Below are 7358 nucleotides of genomic sequence, written 5' to 3'. Positions count from 1 at the left end.
TTTATCCGATTTGAATAGAAACATAAACTTGAGAATCTTTAAGACGAACAAAACATTGCTAGAATTATATATTGCAGCATTACACATGATAACGATGTCGTGATCGCGTTACAACGGAAAGCTCACACACTAGCTTCCACAACCCCTTTTTATAGGGAGGCTCTTTTCACGCACCTCACATATAGAACACAGGATACAGAACAACGACACCCAGATCGCGGGGAAGACGCATTACCCCTAGGCCATGGCGCCGGGAATATTAAATATAACCAGCGGGAGTTAACCCACGGAAACTTTCTCGCATCTTCTAAATTTGTCATACCAGAGAAATCCTTGCTTGGCAGTGGTGTATAATAGTAACGAAATATTAACTCTTAGCGTGAATATAGCATTTTTAACGAACATATCTTGTCTTGGAGTGTTTTTGGCGTTAAAATGGTAATTTCTTGGAGTGCGGCACATTAAATCCGTCAGACCAAACGTCCTCCCGCTGGTGTGGTGCGGTGTGGAGAGGGGGTGCCACCTCAGGTGTCGTCCTCGTCATCTGACCACGGTTCAGATTTACGAGGTCCGTCCCAAAATAGCCCTAGTGTTGCTTCACTACTTGACGTTAATATATAACTTAACTTATCCTTAAAACATTGAAAAAAAATATTGACTATGTTTTAGCCAAGACATCAGAGAGGAATAGTAAGGCTTGTGAAACTAGGAGAATAATTCCGGAATGATCGATTGGACACATTAAAAATTTATTCATTAATTCTTTTCATCATCCCCGTGATTTCTAAGGCCAGTCCTGGGAAAATTCTTTCTCACAGATATGTGCAGAAAAAAAATATTTTGGAGAACTTTGAAAATTGAGAAAATTATATAGCAACTTCAAAGTACTGTTATTAGAAAGGAGATCTTCTGGATTAAAAATAATAGTTATCTTATAAAAGTATATGTGGAAAATTTTCGGAAATGCTTAAAGCACGCTTTAGTTTTCAAGCTAAATATTTTAAAATATCTATATAAAACAATTATTCCAAATATAACCAAAAGAGGGTTCTAACATGTTATATTGAAACATTTTATGTATGTCAAGTAAGCAATCATGTTCGAATCACAAATTCTGGGAATGTATACGTTGTTGATTCCTGCAGCAAGTTATCATCGAGCATTGATTAAACTTTTCAGCCAGAATGATCAATTTATAGCTCTTGCCTTGTAACAGCTTCTCACAAAAAAAAAGACCTCTTTCATAGAATTGGATACTTAATTTAATACGAATTTTTGAGTAATCGGGGAATTTGGAGGATTGATCACGAATTGCCAGACCATCATTGAACACAGACCAAGTCCATGTTGTAAAAGTATCATGGAATAATTGGAAGCCGAGACATTTGGGCTTGTAAAACTAGAAAAATTCGGAATCTTTGATTGTACATATTCTTTCCTAATCAGTACAAAATACATATTTTTATCTGTATCCGTACAAGATACATGTTTTTACCTGAATCCGTACAAGATACATATTTTCACCTGAATCCGTACAAGATACATATTTTTACCTGAATCCGTACAAGATATAAGCACTTTGCCAGTCGTTACCGGTAGATGAGGATGAAAGACTAAACTTCATGCCTTTTGTTGCAAGAGCTCTGGTACGAATAAACCTGACCCACATTGATTACTGAGCATCATATAGGCAGGTCGATTCCTCTTTACCCTGCATACTAACGTCAATACGCATCTGGGTGACTCTGGGTGGTCAGACTCTCGTGAATATCTGATCAGCACATTGCATTCCCTTCATGTGACTGTTTGGCACGATTTCATCAGATTTCCCATTATGGGTCCCTTTTTTTAAGGTTTCTTTAACCTAATGGAAACTTGCGCAGTCACTGCAGAACAGTATGTATATCCCTTTTACATGACCACATTATGCCTGAATTGCAGAAAGCATTATGCCTGAAAGAGAAAATTGCTTGACTTGTCGTCTTCATGCAGGTAGATGCTTCGACCTACTTTGCACATGACGTTCTTCTTGTTGAACTCTTTCACTGATGACCGAGTGATATGTCGAAGTTGTAAATTTAAATAGCTCTCATTATCACAAAACTTTACCCCAAGTTTTTTTATTATTATTTTTTTGTGCGTGGTGATACTTAAAGGCCTGTATACCAAGACGTTCCAGCCAATTTGGTAAAACTGAAAATCGGTTGTATTGATGTCAACATACTACATTCAATTGTAAAAGGCGTAGTGACGCATCTCACTTGCTTAATACATTGTAATGGAGATAATATTGAATTTTTTTTTAATTCAACTAAATGCGCATTATTATGATCTGTTTAATATTCATATGTGTTTGCTTGATTTGTGTAGAACCTCTGAGTGAAACATGTCAATGATTTCAGTCGGTTACTTTTGGAATTGTTTTTTTATGCGTCTAAAAGAAATCCACTCTCCTACTTGCCATATTCTTCTGAATGGAAATTTTTTTCGAGCAGTACTTCTTTTATTATTAATTTTTGGATTTTGCTGGAATTTATAAAGCATCTTGTATTTAAAATTTTTAAATAATTTTGTGGTTTATACTAAATTTATCATTAGACAAATTTTGATTCCAATGCATGAAACTATCATCATGAAAATAAAAATGAATATAAGCCCCCAGATAGAATAGCTTACATTTATATATAAATATAAATGTACAAGAGAGAGGAAGGCTGTTTGACTTAGAGCTACCAAGATATTGAAAAGTGAAAATGTGTGATTTTTTTTAAAATTTTAATTAATTAAAAAGTGAGTGAGATTTTGGCGTAAATTTTATTATTATTTTTATTATATATTTGGCAGAAATTCGGAACAAAAATTAATTTTGCACCATTTCAAAATTTAGAAAATTTTCTTTTTAATGACACCAATTCGCATCAATTTTTGGAAATTTTTTAAAAATATCTTTCTGTTTGATTTCCAACAAAGATTAGATTGTTACCCTGAATTTTCGTACGGTCTTTGGCTTAACGACAATTAAAAAATTAATCATTATCTGTTTTGTATACGGTTTCTAGATAAATAAATAAAAAAAAAAACTAAAGATAATTAAAAATCGATTTTTCTCATTCAATGTGGCATGATGACCTTCTCGTGGTGGATGGGTTTTCCACTAATAGTGCCACAACTGTTGAATAACTTAAAAATCGCTTTTTCCCTCAAAAAAAAAAATCTTGCACATTGAACAATACTGGTGGTTTATTATGCAATTTGATTCAAAATATCACTTGTAGCCGAATTTAGTTTCGTTATGCCGCTTACAGCGCCATCTATTGATGTACTTTGGCACTTTTTCTTATACCCCAAATTCAAGTAATTAATCATTAATAGAATTGATAATTGACTGATTATTATCGAAATACTATTATAGATTATTATATTATTATTATTCATATTTTTGTTATTAGTTAATTATAAATAATTGTTTATTATAGAAAATATTGTCCAATTGTTCATAAAATATTTTGCTTAAGATTGTTTCCTGCTAATTTTGCTGCATTATTAGTCATCTTTTTTTACACATGATGAGACTCCAAAGACTTCAAAAAAGGAAAAGGAACCAACTTGTTATATTTTGAAACTGTTACAATTAGTTCATGGATTATAAAATAAAAGCTTTATTATTTAAAAATCAAAAAAAAAGAAATAAAGGAATAAAATTGGTATCAAAAATGTTATATTAACTATCTTCAGCCAAAATTAGAATTAATTGCTCAAAATAATTTAATATTTAAAAAACAATTTAGAAATATTTCATGTTAAAATTATTCATTTAATCCGAATAATCAATTTCATCCAAACTATTTAATTAAAATTATTCATTTGTCTTCATGTTGTCCTTTAAAGAAACATTTAACTTCAAATTTTGGCTTCTACTCATAATAAACCTGATTACAACGATATTGATAAGCGGCAAAAAAAAATAATAAAGCCCAAATTACTCAAAGGAAGTAAGATATATGTATTACAGTTAATGTGGTAAATCGATTATAATTATTACTAATTGGTTTAAATGGTTAATCAATTTATTAACGTTATTAATCAATTATATTTTACATATAACAAAATATTTAAAATGTTTTTGTAGTAAATTTAACTATTTTCACTAATATTTGTTTGATTTTTTTTTTTTTTTGTTCTTTTAAAATACTAGTTCCTTTAAAGCAATAACGGGGTAGATAACCTTTCTAAAATCATTTTTCACCAGTTTATTTCGATTAAGTCTTGGAATTTTAATGAAAATGTTATTTTTCAAAACTATCAGATTTATAATTATCTAAGATATTCTTGAAGAATCCGGTCAAATGAAATTATTCCTTGAAGTTTTTATCTATTTTTTAAATTTTTCATTTCGCATTAAATAACAAAATTTATAAGAAATAAGTTTACTTTAATGCTGAAAATTGCATTTATTTTAGTATTAAAAAAAAATGATTTTTAGTCATTTCTAATACTTTAGCTTTCACATTGTGTATTGTATCTTTCAAATTGTGCTTCATCAGATATAATTTATTCTTTGTTTCATAAATTTCTGTTATAAATAGTTAAAAAAAAGAAATTAGAGTTCTTCATTTATTTTTGGGCAGAAAATTACTTTCACTGATTTAATGTCTATATTAACTTCACAAATATTTTCAAAAATCACTTTTATGTTATTTCTAAAACTCTTGCAGAAAGGTGGGGGACATTCAAATCAGCACCCAAATATTCTGCAAATAATTCTTATATAAAAGTCAAGTTAGTAAAATTTCGCATATTTATTGTTTCATTATTTTCTCGTGCACGAAATTTTAAAAAAGTATTGTCATTTTAAAGTAAGTAAAAAAAAAAAGTATTTTGGCAAATCGCCATTTTTCACACTTCTCTGTGTGCAAAAAACATATTTTTAGTGTTTTGTCTACTTGTCTATGAACACGATAACTCAAACTTGCTTTGAGCTAGAAGTCTGAAATTTGGTATATGACTAAATTTGTGGATTTCTGTCAAATTTTGAATCCATTCAGAGAAAGTCTGTCTGCCTTGTTGTTCGAGTACAAATAAACTAGATAACCACAAAACGCGAAAAGAAAGGCAGATAAAATTCTGTTCATGAGTTTCGCATCTCAAATATAGAAATTTGTATATAGAAAATTTTGGACCCAAACCACCTGTCTGTTATTATGTACTTTTGCATACATGCAAACGCAATAACTTAAATCAATGAAATAAGGTAAAATTGTCTTATGTCTACTACTGTGATTTCGTGCCAAATTTTATTATCAATGTCCCGCAAAAAGATGTCCAAAGTACGTATCATCGCGATAGATTTAACATAATAGCTAGATTCACGCCAACGATCTATATTTTGTAACGATCGTTCTCCAGTGTCATGCAAGACATTCGCGGTACCTTAAGTTTATCATTTAATGAGGTTGAAAGGGATCAGACTTTTCATTGAATATATGTGAGAACGTTCCGGGAAAATCATTCTCTCTGATTATAAATACAGCTTGGTCAAAAAAAAACTTCCCCTATATATGAAACCCTAGCGGCTTATCCGCTCAACCAATCGAACCAAAATTTCAGGCATGGTTGTTTGAAGGTATGCGCTGGAGATTGTAATGATTTTAAACAACACAGAGCTCTAGGTTACGGTTGCAGTGAGAGAATTTCGAAATTTTCGAATGGCAACACCCACTTTTTCCTTGCGCAAATCGATCAGCGTATTGAAAAACCACAAATGGCGTTGGAACGATTAGCGTGTGACGAAAATTAGCGGCGTAAATCATTTACAAAGAAGAGCATTATAAAGGACTAATGACAACACAGAGAGGAGGAGCTTTGACGCGCTTTGCATAATTCACAGGGTTAAACAGTAGCAACGAAATGTCATTAGTGACATTGTATGGATGCAAGATGGGGCTCCTCCGCACGTCACCCAATGTGTTCGATCAGTGCTGCAACAACGCTTTGGTGATAGTCATCTCTCATAACTTTGCGGTTTCTTGGCCACCGCGATCCCCCGACCACACTTCTATGGATTTCTGCTTCTGAAATCTTAGGTGTACACGCCTGGTCCACGAGATCAGTCAGAATTGCAAGATATCATAACACGTGTGAAGTTATGCAGATTCCTTCTTTCATGTTACATTCGACATTGTTGTCCACAATCTTCCGAATGCAATGCGTTGTCGTCTGCGAAGGCGAACACGTTGAAAACCTGTAATTATAACTTTCCACTCCAATTTCTTTCCTCTGTGTATTGTCATTAGCCCTTTATAATGCTCTTCTTTGCAAATGCTTTACGCCGGCAATTTTCGTCACACGTTGATCTTCCAACATCATTTGGGGTTTTTCAATACGCTGATCAATTTGCGCAAGGGAAAAGTGGGTGTTGAAATTCGAAAATTTCGAAATTCTCTCACTGTAACCATAACCGTGAGCTCTGTGTTGTTAAGAATCATCACAATCTCCAGCGCATACCTTCAAACAACCATGTCTGAAATTTTGGTTCGATTGGTTGAGTGGATAGGCCGCTAGGGTTTCATATATAGGGGAAGTTGTTTTTTTTTTGACCACCCTGTATATTACAAACACTCATATAAATATATTACAAACACTCCGGAAAACGCAAAACATTATAAAAATATTTTCATATACAATAAAGGCATACAAAAATATTTTCCCTGTCGTTTATTAGCAGCAGATTATTTTGGAGTATATTACTTTTATTTCTTGGTGTAGATCATTTTTGTCTTCTTATTTTGTAAATACCTCATTAATTCTTGTTTTTATTTAATGCTTCTTACATTTTGCATCATTATTTTAATTTTAATTATCAATGCTCAAGGGTTTTTTCCCCTGGTATCTCGGCGTTACAGCTGCTGCTTTTCCCAAAGAATCCTTTAGTAGAAATAAAATTATGCAGAGTTAATGTATTGCCAGTACCTGAACACTGGACGGAGGACGAATAGACTCGCTTTAAACCAAATGCCAAAACTTACTCCAGACAGAAAATATGTAGCATAGTCATATCACTGACTCTCCGACCCCCCGCCCCACAATTCACACGGATAAAGAAAACTGAATGTCCGGACCGCCACAACAGCAACACTGGCGAGAACTGTGGTTGAGTTCTAAGGGCCATCACTGGCCATGGTACAACCCTTCCCGAAGGAAGTACGTCGTGTCATCGATGGAAGGAGCCAGATCCTCCACCTTTTTGTATACCCTCCAGAGTGGCGAGATCCAACCACCATACCGGAAGCATCTCATCCTCTTTTCAAAGTGTCCCCCGCAGGTAAATATGTAGCATATATTTGAATATTGGAAGTAAA

This window comes from Argiope bruennichi, chromosome 4 (assembly GCF_947563725.1).
Source record: "Argiope bruennichi chromosome 4, qqArgBrue1.1, whole genome shotgun sequence".
NCBI classification, from domain to species: domain Eukaryota; kingdom Metazoa; phylum Arthropoda; class Arachnida; order Araneae; family Araneidae; genus Argiope; species Argiope bruennichi.
This window is presented reverse-complemented; position numbering follows the sequence as displayed.